The sequence below is a fragment of the Vombatus ursinus genome, unplaced genomic scaffold (assembly GCF_900497805.2).
Source record: "Vombatus ursinus unplaced genomic scaffold, bare-nosed wombat genome assembly UNPS02014812.1, whole genome shotgun sequence".
In the NCBI taxonomy this organism is placed as follows: Eukaryota; Metazoa; Chordata; class Mammalia; order Diprotodontia; family Vombatidae; genus Vombatus; species Vombatus ursinus.
The window spans coordinates 47,654,923-47,676,587 of record NW_020954590.1 but is presented as its reverse complement, the minus strand read 5'-3'; the positions used below and the strand labels follow the sequence as shown (position 1 = coordinate 47,676,587).

Below are 21,665 nucleotides of genomic sequence, written 5' to 3'. Positions count from 1 at the left end.
GATGGATTTCATAATTATTAATTTAATTCATTTTAATTTAAAAGTTTTAGCCAGAAGGTGCTAGCATGCAGAACATTTCTTTTTTTTTCCCTCTTTTTTAAAAGTTTTCAAAGAGTTCTTAAAATCTGATTTTTGCTCCTGAAACTGAAGGGTTTCTTTTACATGAATTGGTTTACTCAGACTGCAAAACCAATTCAAAGTTTTGTGAGAGAAGCAAAATCTTTCTTATTAAAAATTCTCCTTTTAAGAGCTTGTGAGTTTTTGTTTTTCATTTGTGGATCTCAAATACCCACTCTCCTCTCTACTTTGGCATCAAGGAAAAAGGAGTGTCTGTCTAATGCTTGCTATAATTAGGGTCACGGGGGCGGGGGAGGGGAGCATAGATGTTAACAAATTTTCTAAAGTTTTTTTATTTTAGAAAGTCTATATAATTTCCTGCCAAAGAATAAAATTTCCTCCCAAACTTTGGCTCAAGTTTTGGAAATAGATAGAAGTTATTTTGCTTAAGAGTTTCCCACGACACATAATAGATGGCAGTGATGGTTATTAATTCTGTTTACTTTTACATCATTCTCATTTCTTTTTCTTCTCTTTTAAAGTTCACTCATCGCAGCGTGCCGGTCAAGATGGCGATGGCCACGAGCTGCTTCGCGAGAGTTTTCCTTCAGTACCAGAGGCAATGTTTCTCCAGGATCACTTATAATGCTTCTGCTGCATCTTGTATTGTGAATGTTCAGGCAGCCAAAAGACATTATGTTGCTGCAAAACCTGCAAAAAAAGCAGAAAAAAGGCTCTAAAGTGCAAACTTCAGATGCAAAAAACAGACGATACAGAAAAGCTAAAGACATACACTTACATGGAGGGTGAACCTGAGGACGATGTCAACTTAAAACGCTTACTCCCAAGGCAGATTTATGAAGTGGATAAAGCAATTAATTTACTAAAAAATTTCAAATTCTGGACTATTCTAGCCCAAAGCAAGGTGTATATTTTGATTTGACACTGGATATGACACTGGAGAAGAAGAAGAAAAAGGTGGAGCCATTTGTCAGTGTCCATAATTTCTCATATTCTTTTAGTTCAAAGGCTAAAAAAATTCTGGTATTTACAGAGAAAGAATCCGAAATTAAAATCGCAGAAGAGAACAGAGCTGCGTTTGCCGGAGGATCTGCTCTGATTCAGAAGACTTTGGATGATGAAATCCAGGCAGATTTTTACGTAAGTGTCCCAGAAATGACGCCAGCACTTCAGCCATTAAGAAGGAAACTTAAGAAAAGATTTCCCAGGCTTTCCCAAAATTCCATCAATCACGACATCGTGAAAATGCTAGAATTCTTTAAAACCGGACATGAGATTGCAGTAGATGAAGAAAGAGGGGACTTTCTCCAGACCCAAATAGCAGTGCTGGATATGCCCAATAATGAGATAGTCGCTAATCTGGAAGCAGTTATCACTGATGTCTGTAGGCACAAACCACAGAGTACTGGACCTTTCGTGGTATGTGCATTTCTTCGTAGTTCAACAAGTGAAGGATTATTAATAAAGATTGCACACTTACTACCTCAAGAAGAAGTACAAGTAGAAGAAAGTATTAAAGAAAGTATCTATAAAAAGTTAAAAAAAAATAAAGTTCACTCATTCCCTTTGAAAATGTTTTGCTTCCCACATTTCTTTCTTCTCCATCTCTGTTTTCAAGTATTTTTATTAGTACTTTCTTTTATGTCTATTCCCCACTTGTTTCTACAACTTTATTCTTTTTATCTCCCATTTCCAGCTTACTTCACTTTTTTCTCAGAGACAAAGGGTCTGGCTAAATCAATACCCATAGAGGGAAATAAAACATGAGATATAATTAAGCAAAGTAATACTTGTAGTAGGACAGAGATTGAGCTCCTCAACTGATCAGCAAAAGAGATTCCCTGTTACCTCCAAATATGGCAGTTTTTAAAACATGAGACAGCATGACATATTAGATAGATGATTGCGTTTGAAACCAGGAAGACACGGACCCAAGTCCTGCCTGCCTCTAACACATGCTGGTTATATGACCCTGGGCAAGTCACTTAATCTCTCAGTAAGGTTCAGAGAAGGTACAGACCATTATTGGTAGAAGAAATAATAGATGTGGTTCTTATCTCTATAAACTAAGAATATTTGCTTCTTCCACCTTATACTTAACTTTTTATGTCCTACAATAGACTTTCCTTTGTTTTGACACCACTCTGTCAATCCTTCATGTTATATTCTATCATCAGCCTTGGGCAAGTAGGGCCCTATTCTCAGGTTTGCTAGTCTTAATTTCTGAGAGGTATCCATCATAGTGTGCCATGTAACCTCAAATCAGGAAGGAGAGAGAGACAGAGATACAGACACTGAGAAACAGAATGACCAAGACAGAGATAGGCAGAAATAGACACACAGAACAGGTAGCAGACTTAAATTATGCAATCCACAAATTATGCTCTTCTATTCAAAGGGACATTCAAATTTCTTTCTTACTTTCCCCAATACTTTTCCTCATGTCTTTTGAACTCTTTCCTGTTTCTTTTTCTACCATCATTATTTGAAGTAGAATGGAAAAAACACCAGATTTGGAATCAGAGGACTTCTCTTTCCTCATTTATAAAATGAATGGTTTCTAGATGTCCATTCCAGCTCTCAACCTATGATTCTATAATTAACACTTATTTCTGCATATTGATCAGCCAGGAATTGAACAAAGTCTTTCCTTTCTATACATACGTTTTCTATTCCCCTTACTATGAGTTTCACCTTACTATCATCATTATGACTCTATATTTATTGAATGCCACCCATCTCCCATACTCCATTTTATGAAAGAAAGGTGGTAAGAGTCATAAGGAACAGTTGAGATTCTTTTTTTTGTTTGTTTATCATTTATATGGACTTTTCTGTTTTCTATTTCACCAATTTCTCCTCTAATTTTGCATTTATTTTAGTTTTGTTCATTTGTTGATAATCTGTTATTTGTTCAAAATTTTCATTTTGTTTATCTTTCTGTTACATTTATTCATCTCTGAGGGAAGAACCAATAATTCATTTGCTATTGCTTTGCAATAGAGCTAGCTTTTCCTTTGCTATGCTATATGGAAAATAAATGTTTAATAACAATATTGCTTTTTTGTTAATCATGCCATAATTGTTCCCATATTTATCCTTCTCAATATTATGAATTTTTATTTTTGCTTTTTCTACTAGCATGATAGAACTACTGCTCTTTTGAACTGCTCTTTGTATCTGAGTATGGGACTCATTCTGACTCTACCTTATTCCATAATCTAACACATATCTCTCCATGATTTCCACAGGAATAGAATGAGAGACCTCATCAAACTTTTATCAAACAATATCAGTGAAAAAGTAGAAGTGAGTTTAACTTGGCATAGCTAATCTGAATATGCCCTGATGAAGACATTCCAGCTCTTTACAATAATTGCTTCATTTTCTCAGTGTTCACTAACCATTTCTTTAATAATACTTTCTGTAATTTTGCCAGGAATCAAAGTCAAACTCACTGACTTGTAGTTTATAGATATCATTTCAGGTTTTTTTTTTAATTTTGAAAACAATTGTCCGTTTTTTACCGTTACAGAGCCTTTCTCTTTCTTTTCCTTTTATCTTTAAAAAAAGATCATAGACAGTGGCTCAGTAGCTCATCTGACAGTTTTTTCAATATCCTACATTGTAATTCACTTGGTCTAGCTGACTTGAACCCAACTAAGATACTTTGGGGTTTTCTTACAATATCCCTTCTTTAATTTCAGTTCCCTATTAGTCATTTTTGTTTATCTTTTTCTAACACAAAGATCATTCTTTATTGTGGCAGAGAAAACAAAAGCAAAGTAAGATTTGAACAAAAATACCTTTTGCTGCATCACCTTTTATCATTGACCCAATCTACTCCTACAATTTGTTCACTTCTTCTTTTATCCTATTCTCTCATTAATAAAGCTTTAAAAAAAATTGATGTCCTTGGCTTTCTATGCCAGCCTCAACTGATTAGGTATTAGATCTCACATTTGTACATGTAAGAATGTGCCATTCTTATAGATTTGTGTCACACTTTTATATTCATCCTCCTTTCTCTGCCCTTGCTTCTATCTTTTCTAGCTATCTGTTTAAAATCTAAGTTGACCATCAAGTTACAGCTAAGTTAGGGTCTCCAAATTGATTCATTTTTCCTCATCATCAGAACCATTTCCTTTTTATGTTTCTACAATTTCCTTCTTGAGAGCTTTCCATCTCACCAAGGCTGACTTCACCTGTAGAAATTTAGTCCGTGTTAATCCATTCATTAGGGCAGGTACGTGGCAGAATAGATAGAATGCTGGACCTGAAATCAGAAAGATTCATCTTCCTGAGATCAAATCCAGCCTCAGACACTTACTGGGTGTGTGACCCTGGGCAAGTCACTTAAACCTGTTTGCCTCAGTTTTCTCATCTGTAAATGAGCTGGAGAAGGAAATAGCAGACAACTCCAGTAACTTTGCCAAGAAAACCCTAAATGAAATCACGAAAAGTTGGACACAACTGAAACAATGGAATAATGATCTATTCATTATTTTTCTAAAATCTTTAAAATATGTTCTCCCAAAAAGTTAGAGTACATGTCAGACAATTTCTGGTTTTGAGAACAAGGAATTCAATCAGCATAGTGCAAGATCTTCTTCCAATCTTTTTATTTTACAGATGAGGAAACTGAAACTCATGAAAGCTAACTAACTTGAACAAGATAGGTAGTAAATATCAAAGCTAGGATGTGAACCCAGTTCCTTTGTTTCCTAATCCAGTATTCTGTTGCTGTACCACACTGACTCTGTTAAGCAAGTATAACGTATGATGTTAAAATAATGATCCAATAGAAAATGGATAAGAAATGTTGGAGTACACAACTCCAAAACATCAAGCTATTTTATATTAAAATATCTCCGTTGACCGAATTTTCTTCTTTAACCTTTATGTTTTGATACTGTATGGATAATATCCATATTTTTTAAAAAATCTAAGTGGCTTATTTTTGAGGCATAAGGCAGATACAGTCGTAGTCCTTTTTTTACTTGAGAATTTCAATGAAAAGTCACATTTTCTCAATTTTTAAATTATTTAATATCTTCAAACAAATGTAAATGGAAAATATTTATGAGGAAAAAAGAATTCAGCTTGAAGGACACAAAAATTTTAAAACAGAAGAGCATAAAACTAATGATGGAATCTAAGTAATGTTTAAAAAAAACTGGAAAAATCTAATTACATATCTGTCTTCAGTCAGGAGGGTCACAGAATATTACCTCTTGAAGAAACAATAGAGACGACCTTATCCATATCTTTCACTAGTTGGTAAAACTACATCACATTTTCAAAGTCCTCAAGGAAAGAATTTTTGAATGCCCTCCTGGTAATCTGTTCAAATATTTAAAATTTCTCATTGAAAATCTTTCAAAAATATTACAAAATGGTTGAAAATCCATGTTCTACTCATGACAGATAATGTCATTGCAGTGTCCTTAGTATCACAAGAATGGTGTGTCATTATTCTCTCTTTGTTTCTCTGTCTCTCTGACTACACACACACACACACACACACACACACACACACACACACACACACAAAGTATCCTGATATTAGCTTTAAGTTTTAAGGTTCAGTACTTCATTGCAAACTCATTGTCAAGTTCTTATTCTTATTAAGTTAAAAACAGTTTTCGTCTTGAGTTTTAAGCTTCTTAATTTTTGAAAGTGCATCTTGAACATGATGTACAAAAGAAAATGATGCATTTAGAAGGCTGGCATTAAAGTAATAATAGGACCATGTGTGAGCAAAGACAGCAAATTTTCCTATCAGGCTTCTGATACTTATAAAATTGAGATATTAATTCATTTGTAGACTTTGTATCATGTACTTTAATTAAAAAAACAATAAAAAGACCTACTCTATGCTTTTCAACTTTTCTATTTCTTTTATCAATAATCATTGAGGAATTAAAACTTCACTTCAAATGATACAATATTATCTTTTTTCAAAATAAAGAATCATGTGGTAAAAAAAAAAACATGCTGCAATGCATTTGAAGACAATCATAGGATCATAGAATTTAGTGCAGAAAACATCCTTTGAAATCCTCTAGTCTGAGAAACATTGTAAGCCATGTGATTAACAAGATGGTGGAGATGGTTTCTATAAATCTCTCCAATGAAAAAATCTCAGAAAAACAAATCATGTACCAGATATGGAATAAAGTATAGTTCATAAGACAAGAAGACAGAAACTCCATGCAAGGTAAAAATACAATTATATCTGTCAAAGGTCATACTTAAACCTCCCATTCAACATCCCTACCTCTCACCCTTAATCCACATGGTGAACAAAGCAAAGGCAACACAACGCCACAGGCTTCAAAATCAAAGTTGAAATGCAGGTAAGGGGGTGGGGGAAGGGGTCCTGTTAATTTCTACCCACAGTAGGGAATCATTCTAAACCCTACCATCAAAGATGTGTTAGACAAAGGATCTATTCGAACATGGAAAGTATAGATGAAAGTAATGAAGGATAGTGAATGAAAGAACACACAGCACAGATTGCACTAAGAGATATTGAATTTCTGTACCTGTGATAAAGGGGACTAAAAACACTGCTTCAGACATTTTTTTCCTCCTGGAATTTGTTCTGAGAAGGAACAGCTCCTGTCACTCCCTAATAATAGGGGGTTGAAAACACAAGATTGAGGCACAGTAGCTGAAATGGGGATAGGATAGATGACAAATGAAATAACATAGCAATGGAATTCAGAATGAAGTTCACATTTAAGGTTAAAAAGATCTACTCTCATGAGTGACACAGAGAGAATAAAGAAGGAAAGAGTATGGTATATGAGTCAGAGAAAAGGACTCAAAGTATATTGGAGTGAAAAAGAAATAAATGGGAAGGAAAAGTAAAAGAAAACTTATCGTAAAAGGGCACAGCCAAAGAAAGGTCCTTAAAATTAGAAATTGTAATTAGAGTAGAAAAGACTTTTGAAAAGTATACTTACATGTGAACAGAAAGAAAAATTAGGAAGAGGAAGAAAAATCAGAATAGCAAGTTAATTTAATTAAGTCAATTCAAGGATTTTGTGATAGAGCAAGTAACCATTGAGACTCTTTGGTACAACTTAAAAATAGAAAATTAGATCCATAAATGAAAAGAAAAGAGCAATAAGAAATAATTGAACTAAATAACTCAATGTTCAATAAGATTACAATTAAAAATATTTGGGAAATAATTTTCTATTTAACAAGAATGGCTTGGAAAATTGGAAAACAGTTTTGGCAAAAATTGGTTTTTATAACAGGCCACAATAAGTTGAAAATACCAGAGCAGGGCAGGAAAAAGAAAAACAACAAGATAATGAGATTAGTTTACTACAACCATGACTTCTAAGAACATTCTTAAACAAATGAAAGACAGAGGTGATTAAAAAAAACCAGATAATTTAAATTATGGGGAAATCAAAAACTTTGGTAAGAACAATATAAGAAAAAAATTAGATGGGAAATCATTGAATGGGTAGGGGAGGGCTTTTCATAAAATACCTCTGATCAAGATCTGATGCGTCATAATTATGGAGAGTTAACAGAAATATGTAAGGCCAAGATCCATTCCCCAGTAGATAACTTCAAAGGAAAGTAAGAAATGATTCTTAAAAGAATTATAAATTATTAATAACTACATGAAAGCTTGCTTCAAATCACCAATAATAAGATAAATGCTCCTCTTTTCTCTTTATTGCATTGGGAAGATATTCTATGTATTACCAGAAATAGCTAATATATAAATTTTGCTTGACTATTTTTTTCACTCTTCTTTGCAAGAAAAGATGGTCCCTGGTGAAGGAACATATTCAGAAATGAATACGATGTGAAGATATAACTTAATAAAAATAAGAGAAAATTAAAATAATTAAATCTAGAAGGAACCTTAAATTTCATGTAATCTAATCTCACCTTGTTTTTTAGGAAACTGAGTCCACAATGGTTAAATGATTTCTGAATATAGTAAATGGCTGAGTGCTGGGATTCAAACAAAATCCAGCAAACTTTTGAAAGGACCATGACTTTCTGTTAAAGCATTTTCAGACCTTATCCTAAAGAGCAAGGAAACATTTATTTTTATCTATTGAGTATAAAAACTTCTACCAAAATACAATTCATTTTACTTTTTCATCATGCATGATGAGAACTTTATAAAAACCAATAGAGATGTCACCCATTATACTAAGGTGATACTGAAAGACCTACTTGAAAATACATAAAGTGAGCAAGATAAGGCACCAGTAAGAGTCTTTTTACCTGTATCATGTCAATAAGGAATATATCCATCCTTATTTAATTTTATCTAGTTGATTGCAGCTTTATAATTAGGGATGAAGGAGGGAAAGGAATAGCAACCTATTTTGTAGTAGGGACTAGGCTGGAGTATTACAATTATAAATTTCAAAAATTTCAGAGGAAGGGTAAGCGAGATCCCTATTTCTAAAATTGTAAATTATATGAGGAAAAGCTGTTTAATAAGAATACTACCAATAAAACAAATTTGAAAAATAGAAACAAATTATGAGAACTGGAAAAAAAAACAAGGATTTCTTGAAAGAGGTCAACATTGATGACCAGGTGATTCGTTAAAAATTTTGGATTTTAAAAGACATGCATGACCTTTTGTTCACAGATGATTGTGCACTCAATTCAGCCTCTGAAGCTGAGATGCAGAAAAGTATAGATCAATTTTCTGCTGCTTGTGCTAATTTTGGCCTAACAATTAACACCAAGAAAACAGAGGTACTCCATCAACCAACACCACACCATAACTATATCACACAGCCCTGAAAGAACTTCTGTTTTCCTTTTTTTTTTTCTGAAAGAACTTCTGGATGTGATCATTGGGCCTCTTTGTCTGTGACTTTTGTAATATTGCATAGAATAGGAGAGTTCTTGCAGAAGTTGATAAAAAATGTCCTGGTTTTTTATAAAGGAATAGAATGGAATCTACAATATTGGAGTGATGAAGGGCATTATAGACAAGTCATATATCATTTTGTTTTGACAGAATTATTAGACTCCAGAAATTCAAAATTGATTTAATGGATGAATTCAAAGAGTTAATAGAGTAAGTTTTATATGGCCTAGTAGAGTTCCTCAGTGACCTGTGCTTGACATTGCCCTATTTAATATTTTTTCCAGTGGCTTTGATAAAGACAGAATTTACATACTCATTGAATTTTCATAAGAAACAAAACTGGGAAGGATAGTGAACATTCTGGATGACAGAGTCAGAATTTTTAAAAGATCTTGAAAAACCAGTGCATTGGGCTGAATGTACCTAGATGAAATTTAATAGTTAGATATACATGTAAAGTCTTATGCTTGAGTACAAAATTTAGTTTTTTCCAAATAAGGGGTGAGGAAACCATGGTAAAAACAGCAGTTTTTTTTTTTCCTGAGAAGAAAAAGGTATAGGGGTTTCTGTGTATTATAAATACACTATGAGTCAGTAGTTCGATGTGGTAGCCGAGAAAGTGAAAGTGATCTTGAACCCTATTAACAGAAACATAGCTTCCAGGAGTAGAGACACGATCATTCTTTCTGTACTTTTGAGAGTATACTGCCAAAGTTAAGTGGACTTATCAACAGCATTCAAACTCCATCCTATTTAGATGTCATATGAAATACTGTTTTCAGTTCTGATTATCACGGTCAGCACACTGATAAAGGAGAAAATATACAGGACAGAAGGGAATGATTAAAACTGGGCCAAAAGGGAATGTTCTCCTTCAAGGACTGTGGTGTGCCTTCCCCTTCACTCACCCCTTCACCCCCCATGCCATTCCTCATGGAAGTCTTCCAAAGAAGAGACTGGATAACTACTTTACAGATATCCTCTAATTGGACTTTTTTTTCAGTTATTCTTTGGAGTCCATAACTGTTGTGATCATGATTTTGTGATTAAAGTCTTGCCTCTGATATACACTATTAAATTTCTTAGTTTCTTGGTAATTTAAGCAATTTTTTAAGATTGTAAGTTACAGCTCTTTTAGTAGAGGAAGTTTCCATGCCAGGAGTTCCTCTCATTGATGAAATTATAAGTACAGAACTTTCCTCCTTTTAAAAAAAAAACTATATGAAGAAGGTAATTAGTGAAGTATGAAAAAAATCTATGCTTAACTCCATGCTGTTTAAAAAGGGATATGTGTTCAGCTCTGTGTTGTTTAAAAGGATGCACACACATGCATACACACACATATGGATATAAAAGGATATATATAAATTTTATATTGTTCTTTTTTAATCTATGACACAAAACTAGAAGTGTTAGTAACTTTTCAGTGATGGGATTTAAAAATACATATTAACAGTCTCTAAGGTTCAGTTAAATCTATTAATATCTAATTTAATAAGAATAAATATTAATATTGAAATTTAGTCACAGAGAAACAACTTTACAGTTACAATATGGGGTAGTCATGGCAGTTTATATGGAAAAGATATGGGAGTTAATGAGTGGCAAGCTCAATATGAGTCAACAGTGAGAAGTCAGTCAAAAATGCTAGTAATGAAATCTTAGGTATATTAGGGAAGGCATAGTATCCAGGATGAAAAAAACTGATCATTCTACTGCAGTCTGTTCTGATGACCCCTAACTACCCCTCCCCATGTAAATTATTGGTTCATTTCTGGGTACTACATTTTAAGAAACCATTGATAAGATGAACAACTCTTGTACTGGGCAGGGTGACTAGATTAGAGAAGGAACACATGACATATGGATATCACTGGAAGAAGTGGTGGCATCTAGTCTTTAGAAGAGAAAAACCTAGGGGTTAGGGAATAAGGCATGGTAGCTGCCTTCAAGTATAGGCAGGTAGGTGTCAGAGTGGATAGAGTGCTGGGCCTCCAGTCAGGAAGATTTGAGTTCAAATTCAGATTCAGTTACTTACTAGCTATGTGACCTTGGACAAGTCACCTCAACTCTGTCCCATCTGTAAAATGGGGATAATAATAGCACCCACCTCCCAGAATTGCTGTGAAGAGAAAATGAAATAACATTTTAAAAGTGCTTAGCAAAGTGTCTGGCACATGGTAGGGGCCATACAAATGCTATCAATAACAATATAATAATAATAATAATAATAACTATTAATTATTACATAGAATAGAGATTAGATTTGTTCTATGTGATTACAAATGACAGACAAAGGAAAAAATGGGTGGAAACTGCGAAGATGCCTATCACTTCGTGCTCAATGTGTGGAAAAACCCATAACAATTAGAGATTTTTAAATTGTCGTACTTTGGAAAATTGTGAATTCTGGTCCACTATAAATATTCAATTTAAAGCAGAATAATCACTAACTATATATATGATTTCATCAGAATTCACATATCAAATAAGAAAACCACAGCACTGTGCAGTCCCTGGCTCTTTTGTTTCTGCCATTAAATTTTATAAGTTATTTTGGGCTATTTAACTACTAGAGTTTACAACTGCAACCCATAGTTGTTGTTTGTTGTTGTTACTTTCTATATTTTTTCTTTTCTTTCTTTTAATTAATTTATTTATATTTAGTTTTCAACATTCACTTTCACAAGATTTTGAGTTCCAAATTTTCACCCCTCTCTCCCCATCTCTCCCCTCCCCACACCCCAATGGCATGCATTCTGAATACCCCTTCCTCCAATCTGTTCTTCCTTGTATAACACCCTCTCCCTCTTATCCCCTTCCCCTTCTATTTTCCTGTAGGGCAGGATCAGGAGGGAATAACATACATACTCAATTGGGTATGGAAATGTATCTTGCCCTATGGGAAAATATGGGGGAAGGAGATAAGAGAGGGGGGGATGATAAAAGAGAGGGCATATTGGGGGAGGGGTAATTAGAAGCAAACACTTTGGAGGGACGGGGTCAAAGGAGAGAATAGAATGAATGGGGGGATGGGATGGGATGGAGGGAAATATAGTTAGTCTTTCACAACATGACTACTAAGAAAGTGTTTTGCATGACTACACATGTGTAACCTGTATCGAACTGCTTGCTTGGGGAGGGAGGGAGGGAGAGAATTTGGAACTCAAGGTTTTAAAAATGATTGTTAAAAATTGTTTTTACATGTAACTGGGAAATAAGATATACAGGCAATGGAGTATAAAATTGATCCTGTTATTTTCTATATTAATTATTGTTAATCCAAATATCATGAATTCTAAATTTGTATACTTTATATTATAATGCTTGATGTGCCTAGCTTAATGTTTGATAAACTAACTCACAGGACTTACTTTTGCTGTGAACCCAGTGAATATCATCTGGTGGTCCTGCCTCCAGTTTGAGCATTGTAGTCACCTATGCCACTGATAGCAATTAAAAGAGCCAGGAATTAAGCTCAGGTCATTTGACTCCAAATCAAGGATATTTCTTACTATCTCACAGTACTCTTCCCCCACTCCTGCCCAACAAGAAAAGTTTGTGTTACGACTGGCCTTTTAACAATAAAGTATGCAATGTGAAATTTTGGAAATGGATGTCATCAAGATTCCAAGTAGTTTTGGTAGAAAAACAAATTCACAGCTCAGATTTTATTAAATGACGCTAAATTCTAGATTCAGTTTTGCTAAAAAATCTTACATTTAGCAATAGTAAACAGATATGTAATATTAGTTATGTAATATTGGATATATGGTAATTGCCTGGCACCTGGAACAGCTAATTGCCTTAATTATTTCAATTCTTTCAATTTCATAATAAATCCAAATTCTATTACAACTTTGCATTTAGTGAGATATTTAGTGATAATTTAGACAATTCAGATTAAAATATATGAAAGCGTTTTTAAATTTTTATTAATTTTGTAATTTTCTCAGAAAATTAATATTTCTTCAATTTATCTAACTTTAAAACAATTGACACTATGCTTAAGTTTCTAATATGTCCTGAGGCTGAATTATTCATAAGAGTGAAGATTTCCTCTTGTCTAATGAATACCAATGTAAAGGGGAGTTTAACATATAGAAATAAAGATCTATTCCCAACGATGAATAAGGAAAAAAGGGAAGAACTTATATATTCTAAAATGTTTGTAACAGCTCTCTTTGTGGTTGGAAAGAATTGGAAATTGCAGGGATGTCTACCAATTGGGGAATGGCTAAACGAGTTATGGTACATGATTGCGATGGAATTCTACTGTGCTATAAGAAATAATGAGCTCAAAGATCTTAGAAAAACGTGGAAAGACTTGCATAAAATAATGAAGAGAGAAATGAGCAGAACCAAGAAACATTGTATACAGTAACAGCAATATTGTTTTGAGAATGACTTTGAGTAAATAAGTCCTTTTTACTATTATAAATACCCAAATTAACTATAAATTTAGGACATATGAAGAAAGATGCTATCTGCATCCAGAGAAAACTGATAAATTGAAGTATGTACAATTTCACATATATAGCCCTATTTGTGTCTAATAGTAGCTATCTCTTAGGGTGAGGTATGGGGAGGAAAGAAGGAAGAAAAAATAAAAAAATAAATTTACATGATAACTTTATGATGTATTTTAAAAGAGTAGCAAGTTGTACATAATGGATTTGCAGGTTTGTGTGCAACCATCTTTTTATTATTATATTATGGAAATGCTTGTTTTATTCCATAAATTAAAAAAAATTTAAAAAAAAAGAAAAGCAATTTATAGACAGCTTTTCAGGAACAGGACCAACTAAAGTGAATCTTTAAGTAGAAAAATACTGGGGGGAAAACCTCATTCATATAAAACTGCTGAAAATGTTAGGGGAAGTACACCATGAGTCCAAAGGTATATGTACTTTCGGTGATTTACATTTCATGTGGCTAAGGTTTGAGCCCCAGAGTACAACTAGACATTTAGCCTGTGGCCTGTGTGTTAACATGAACCATTTGCTCTTTTAGGAGAGCAACTATGAATCGCCGCACCTAGCAAGTCTTCCTAATGGCCTGACCTCACACAAATAGGCCTAGATTGTTTCATAGAGGCAATACTGCCCCATAAATGGTATAACAGAACTGAGAAATTTTTTTAAGATGCATTAAATTTAAGTCATAAACTATGGGGGAGTGGCAAGGCATATTTAGTTTTCAATGCCTTTTGGTTACCTCTGTCTAACAACGCAAAATCTTCAATTACTTTAAATTAATTATGTGATGTCATGGAAAAATACTCTCACTTGATTTGGAGTTTAAAGCTTCTGGGGGGTGGTTTTAGATAATTGTTAAAGTATTTTCCAAAATTTTATTAGTGTAAATAATTCAAAGAGTAATATAGTAAAGTCAGTTCATTGAAGACAGAATATGTAGACAGAGCAATCAGGTTTGTTTTTTTTCCTATCAGATTTTTTTTCACTTCCCAACTGTTGTCACAGCTTTTAAAGTAACTTTAGATAGATATAGTTAGCATGAAACTACCAGGATAGAATAGCTATATTGTGGTTCTCATAGCTTTTGCCAAGTATTTCTATCACTCTTGCTATGGTTTCTCATATTTCTAGAATATCTCTGAGGAATTCCTGTCATTCTTTGAAGAAATGAGTTCTCTATAGAATTGAGAGCTATAAGCGACTTCAAGTGTGGAAGAGGATTTATTTCATTCAGACTAGTGAGCAAGGTCTTGAAACCTAGGTAATTAAGTTGATTAGGGTCTGCTAAGAAATTTTAAACAATTCTATTCAAAGCTACAGGACTCCTACATATACTGAAAGCAGAATTTTCTGTTATTTTCAATCTGCTAAATCTTTCAGACAGTGCTAGGGCCTAATATATGTCTGTGGATACACACATATGCATACACACATACAAATACATGCAAACATACACACGTATGTGTGTTTATATACATGAAAGTGCTAAAGATATATTTATATACACACATGTGTGAATGAGCGTGTATGTACATATGTGTGTATATGTGTATACTTCACAAATATAATAGAGATACTAGACAAAGAGCCCAGTCATTATGACCATTTGGAGCATGCAAATTGATACACTTCTTATATGGGCTTTGGAATATATACAGACACTCCTTAATTGCTTATGGTCTGCTAACTATGTGGTAAAGAGATGGACTTTTGGATTGGCTGCTGAACTGTAACAAAGATATATTCCGGAAGCACTGATGAGTCAATGAGAGAGCCTTCCTCTTTCCTTCTCTCCGTGTTTAAGTGAGAAAACAAAGGTTTCTCTAGGTCCTCAATAGGAAGAGAGACCTCAGGCCATTATCTCCCTACCAGAGCCGACACCAATGGCCATGAGTACATGGTGCTCCTGTTGCCTCTGTTTCAGTTGTCTCTCTTCTTTTTGCTTTTAAATGAAGGAGTATTAGAAATCTCTATGACCTTGTGCGCTTCAAAAGGTCAGAATGACAAACCATAAGAAGTCCAGGAGTGAAAGCCCCTGATAGATTTTTCAGCCAGTCATGAGGAACCAAGTCTTAAATGACATATTTCACCCAGCATAGACCAAAAGCAGCCAGAAAGGAGTAAAATTGGATCATCCATCAGCTATGCTGCATTTGGAAGTGAGCTTGGTGGGACAAGGGTTTGTAACAGATATGTTAATTTTAAGCTTATTCTTATCTGGGACCAGGGTGATATAAGGGATACCATGTCCCAAGGTGTTGAGAAGAAATGTTTGCATTTCTGTCCTTGCTATACTTCCTCAGTAAACATAAATGACAGCTGGTACTTGGGAGAGAGATTATTAAAATGGGAGTTGGAGCTAATGGTGGTAGGGAAAAAAATAACACTGATTCTTCAGAGATAACCTTAGAAACCTGAAGAGGGAGATGTAGCTAGTGCTGTTCACTCTGGAAATCTGACCTGCTAGAATGCATATATGATGGGACAGTAAGTCTAAAGTATCACTACACATGTGTATCCTTTTATTTTGATTAATTAAAATGTAATAATGGTTGAGTTCTCTATAGACTTCAAATATTTTATTCAATTTCAATTCAATTCAATTCAATTCAAATTCAGTTTCAAGTTTTGGTTATGTTAGTAGTAGAAAAACATCCCAATCTCAAAATTTTATTTTAAATTCTTTGAGCATCCTAAAAAATTCAGTATGATTTCTCATGACATGCCTATAGTACTGTTTAAAACAATGATATTTATTGAATCATATTTATCCACAAGGGTTTGTTTGAATTAATGTCAACAATAATTATTATTTACACTATTAAAATATCCTATTAATATTTTGATGGTGCTAAACTCATTTATAAAAGTTACGAGTTGATTAAAAATGCAAGCATTCACCTAGGCAAAAATTACTAGCAATTCAAAGCAAACTTTTAAAGGAAGAGATACAATCACATATGTCTAAGAGGAAAGCTGCAGGAAGGCTTTAGTATATTGGACTGGTTGTAAAAAGTCAGCTAGATGCAGCATTCCAAAATGGAAACACAATCCAAAACCCTAATAAATGTGGCACACATGTATATTTAAATCTTATCATTTCAGGATTTCTCAATAAGGAAACCTTTGAGTGTTCTGAGTACAAACTTTGAATTCCATAAATTCTAATACATGTAATTAGCTCATTCAAAATAAATAGTGTGCATTCAAAATAATATTAATATGCAAGCATATGGCTGTCCCCACATCTCCCCTGCCACTTAAAAATGACTTGCCCATTTGTTTTGAGCATCAAGAGTAGAATAGAAATTGTGATTACAAAGAATAATTTCTGTTGTGGCATTTTTTCTTTGTGGTAATCATAAAATTTCAAATAGAAAAAACTATTAAGTCATTTCCTCGCTCATGAAGGTATTAGCTATCAAGTTCTTGAGTGATATGACATAGCACAGAAAGTTCAATGCAAAATATATTTATGACTGTAATGAAATTTTCAAGTATTTTAGAGCTAGATTTATACCTTTCTACTTGGACCTTTCCCTATCACAACCTCAAGAATATCAATGTTAATCAAGGGGTCTTTATTTGTATTGGCTGCGCTGTCTAAATTATCCTTGACATTCTTAAGAATGACTTAGACAGATTAGACCTCTAATAGAATTTTAGAGATAGGAAGGACATCAAGAATGATAGAATCATAAAATCTCAGAGTTGGAAGAAACACTGACAGGTCATCTAGTCCAAATTTCTTCTCAGTGCAGAAAAATATCATGAACATATGGTCATCTAGCTATTTTTAGGGAGGGGGAGTTCACTATTTCCTGAAGCTGTTTTTTCTGTTTTGGGGTGGTCTTTTTTGATAGAAATAATCCAGAAGAGATAGATGTATTGGGCTATATAATATTGTATTTTAATAACTCAGATCAAGAAATTTTAGTTTGTAACTTATCAATTTAAAATAATGTTACATTTATATGTTAAGGGGTTGAGGTAGGGGAAGGGGGAGCAAAAAGGGAAGGGCAAATTTTATTGATGTAGGGCTGAAAGGAAATTCCTCTTTACAAAGATCTGGAATAAGTTGTTATTGTTCTTTTTCTTCTAAAATGACCTGTAGATAAAATACATTTTAATATAAGGATTTTTAACTTGCTGAAATTTGGTGGCACAAACTCAATCAAGTGGCAATCCAATTCTATTCCCAGTCATCTTTTAGCAGAAGATGAAAGATGACAGTGAGATGCATAACCATTCCATCTGGAGTCCCATGGCAGCAGCTGGAAAAGAAAAACAACTTTAGGATTGTTTCCAAACATGTGACAAAAGGTACTCACAGTAGTGGGCAGACAGGCCTGCCTTCACTTTAGCAGACAGTGATAAAGTAAGCAGCTAGAAATCAAGAGTGTAGAATCAGACCTCTGTTGTCTGGAGCCCAATATAAAGAGAAAAAAAGAGTTAATAGAGAAGGTTTTATTTAACTCAAATTCTAAGTTAAATTCAAAACAAAGCTTATAACCAGTATGATAATCAAGACATATCTTTCCTTACATGCTGACCAAACATACACACACACGTACATTTTTTTCCTTCTTTCCAGCTTAACTTCTAAAAAAGAATCCGACTGATCTTCAGACTCTTAAGAGATTTTTGATAATTAAATTATGTTATTCTTTCAACAATTAAATTATGCACATTCAGGATTGGCTGCTTTTGAAAAACTTACATTTTGGGAATGTAATATCTAAGACCCATCCATAGCCTCACAGAATTTTTTATCTGAAATTTACCAGTCAACAATCTATTTAGAGCAGTCGTTCTTAACCTATGGTTCATGAATTCCTAGTAGTCTTTCTATAGATTTCGGGAGAACCTAAAACTCAGATGGGGAAAACAATACATCTTTATTTTCACTCTCTTCTAACAGAAATACATAAATATAGGTATATAGACATATGGATATATATATATATAGAGAGAGAGATATCTGTATCTATTTATATACACACACACAAATACATATTTAGGGGTCATCAGTGTAGAAATGATAAAGGAAATCATGAAAGTTGATGAAGTCAGTGAGAGAGAGAGAGAGAGAGAGAGAGAGAGAGAGATGACAGGGCTTTGGTGTAAGCCTACTGTTAAAGGGCAGAATATCGATGATGATATAGCAATTGAGACAAAGGAATGATCAGATAGAAGAACCAAAAGAAAAAAAATGGTGCAATAAAAATATTGAAAGAAGAGAGTATCTAGGAGAAGAAGTGTCAAATGTGGAAGGGAAGTCAAGGAAAGAAAAGGAATAAGCATTTATATAACACCTACTATGTGCCAAGCATTGTGATAAGTGCTTTTTATAAATATTGTCTTATTTGACCCTCATAACAAACTGGTGATGTAGGTGTTATAACTATTCCAATTTCACAGTTGAGGAAATTGAGGCAAATAGAGGTTAAGTGATTTACCAAGGGTCACAAAGCTAGTAAGTGCCAGAGATTGAATTTGAGCTCAGGTCTTCCTGACTCCAGACCCAGCACTCTAGCCACTGTGCCATCAACTGACTCCAAGAAGGTACCTCATCCCTAGCTACTCTCTCCAGTACTGGAAACATCTCCCTCATGTCACCCAATATAATGGGACAGAAAGAAGAACAGATATCCTCTTTGTCTCCCAATGCTACTTCCAAAGCCTCTTCCTACTTCCATGACTCAACAACATCTCTAATTTTAATACATCCAGATACATCAGCCTGTCCATATCCTTGTGGTAGTTATCTACTGAGGATGAGGATTGAGAAATGCCAAATTAAGATTTGGCATTTAAGTCATTGGTGACTATGGAAAGAATGATTTCATTTGAGTAATTGGATTGGAAGCCAAATTGCCTCAATGGTTGATGAGTAAAATAAGAGGGAGTGAAGGGAACAAGTGTAATTTTTTCTGGGGGTTTGACTATGAAAAGGAGGAGATGGTGAGGTCAAGTATGCAATTTTTAAAATGCAGGAAATTTGAGTGTGCTTTAGGCAGTAAGGGTTAAGCCCATAAATAGGGAGTGATTTTAGATGATAGAAAGAGGCAATTTTTATACTATTATTATTGGTGGGATGCAAGGCTTTAACCAAATTTGAAGATGTGAGAAATTCTGAAGCCTTCCCAATATGATCAGGAGTGAAGCAATGATGTCCATCATCTCCATTATTATTCAATATTGTACTAGAAATGCTAGCTATAGAAACAAGGTGAAAAAAATAAAATGAAGGACAAAAATAGTTGAAGAGAAAACACAAATATCACTCTTTACAGATTATATGATGGCATATGTAGAGAAACCTAGAGAATCAACTAAAAAACTAGTTGAAATAGTTGCATGATATAAGGTAAACTCATATAAATCATCAGCATTTCTATATACTATCAACGAAACCCAGGAAGAAGAGATAAAAAGAGAAATTCCATTTAAAATAATTGTAGACACTATAAAATGCTTGGGAGTTTACTTGCCAAGACAAACCAGGGATTATATGAACACAATTTTAAAATACTTTTCATACAAATAAAGGCAAATCTAAACAATTGGAGAAATATTTATTGCTCATGGCTAAGCCAAGCCAATATAATAAAAATGACAATTCCACCTAACTTAATTTTCTTTTTTAATGCCATACCAATCAAACTATCCCCCCCCACACACACATATACTCACACACACACATAGAAAAAATAATAACAAAATTCATCTGGAAGGACAAAAGGTCAAGAATATCAAGGGAATCAACTGCTTGTTTGTTTGTTTGTTTGTTTGTTTGTCTGTTTTAATGTAGAGGAAGGTGACCTAGCAGCACCAGATTTCAAATTATATTAGAAAGCATTAATCATCAGAACAATCTGGTGCTGGCTAAGAAACGTGGCTAGGAAAGAGTGGTGGAGCAGTGGAATAGATTAGTTAAACAATAACAGTGGTAAATGACAGCAGTAATCTAGTGTTGATAAATCCAAAGATCCGAAGGGTAAGAACTCACCATTTGACAAAAATTTCTGTGAAAACTGGTGAGAAGTTTGGCAGAAACTATGCATAGACCAGCATCTCACACCATATACCAAGATAAGGTCAAAATGGATAAATGATTTCAGCATAAAGGGTGATATCATGAGCAAATTAATGGGGGAAAATATACCTGTCAGTTCTTTGGCTAAGGGAAGAGATAGAGAAGATCACAGGAAGTAAAATAGATAATTTTGATTATGTGACATTAAAAAAAAACTGTTGTAAAAGTAAAACTAATGCAGCCAAAATTAGAAGGCAAACAGGAAACTGGGGGGGGGAGATTCTCAAATATATAGGGAATCGAGCAAACAGTTTTCAGAAGAAATTAAAGCTATCAATAGTCATATGAAAATGCTCTAAATCACTACTGATTAGAGAAATACAAATTTAAACAATTGAGGTAGCACCTCATATCTACCAAATTGTTTAACATAACAGAAAACAAAAATGACTAATGCTGTAGGAGATTTGGAAAAATTGGGTCACTGGTGAACTATTGGTGGAGTTATGAACTAGTCACACCATTTGGAGAAAAATTTGGAACTATGTCCAAAGAGCTATAAAACTGTGTATACTTTTTGATCCGTCAAGAAAAGCACTAGGACTGTATTCCAAATAGATCAAAGAAAAGGGGAAATTACTTATTTGTACAAATATATTTATTGTTGTTATTCAGCCCTTTCAGTCATGTAAGACTCTTTGTGACCCCTCTTGGGGTTTTATTGGTAGGGATACTAAAGTAGTTTGTCATTTCCTTCTCCTGCTCATTTTACATAAAAGCAACTGAGGCATAAAGGGTTAATTGACTTGCCCAAGGTCACATAGCTAGTAAGAGTCTGAGGCCAGATTTGAACTCAAGAATATGAGTCTTCCTGACTTCAGGCTGTCACTTCTATCCTCTCAATTGAGGACTGACTGCACTAGCTACATTATATGATTGTGATACCATACTATTCTACCTCAAGAAATGATTAGTAGGATGGTTTCAGAAAACTCTGGTAAGATTTATAAGTAAAGTGAGCAAAATCAGGAGCACAATATACACAGTAAGAGTAATATATTAAGGATGATGAAGTGTGAAAGATTTAGCCACTCTGATCAAGACAATGACCCAAGACAATTCCAAAGGATTCATGATGAAAAATGCTATCCGCCTCTAGAGAGAGAGCCAACAAACTCAGAATAAAGATTGAGGTATA

General features: G+C 34.0%; 1 pseudogene; it reads left to right on the top strand.

Annotated features, from left to right (window-relative positions):
- The first annotated feature begins 626 nt into the window (after positions 1 to 626).
- Positions 627 to 21,665, top strand: part of LOC114053946 — a 53,847-nt pseudogene continuing 32,808 nt past the window's right edge.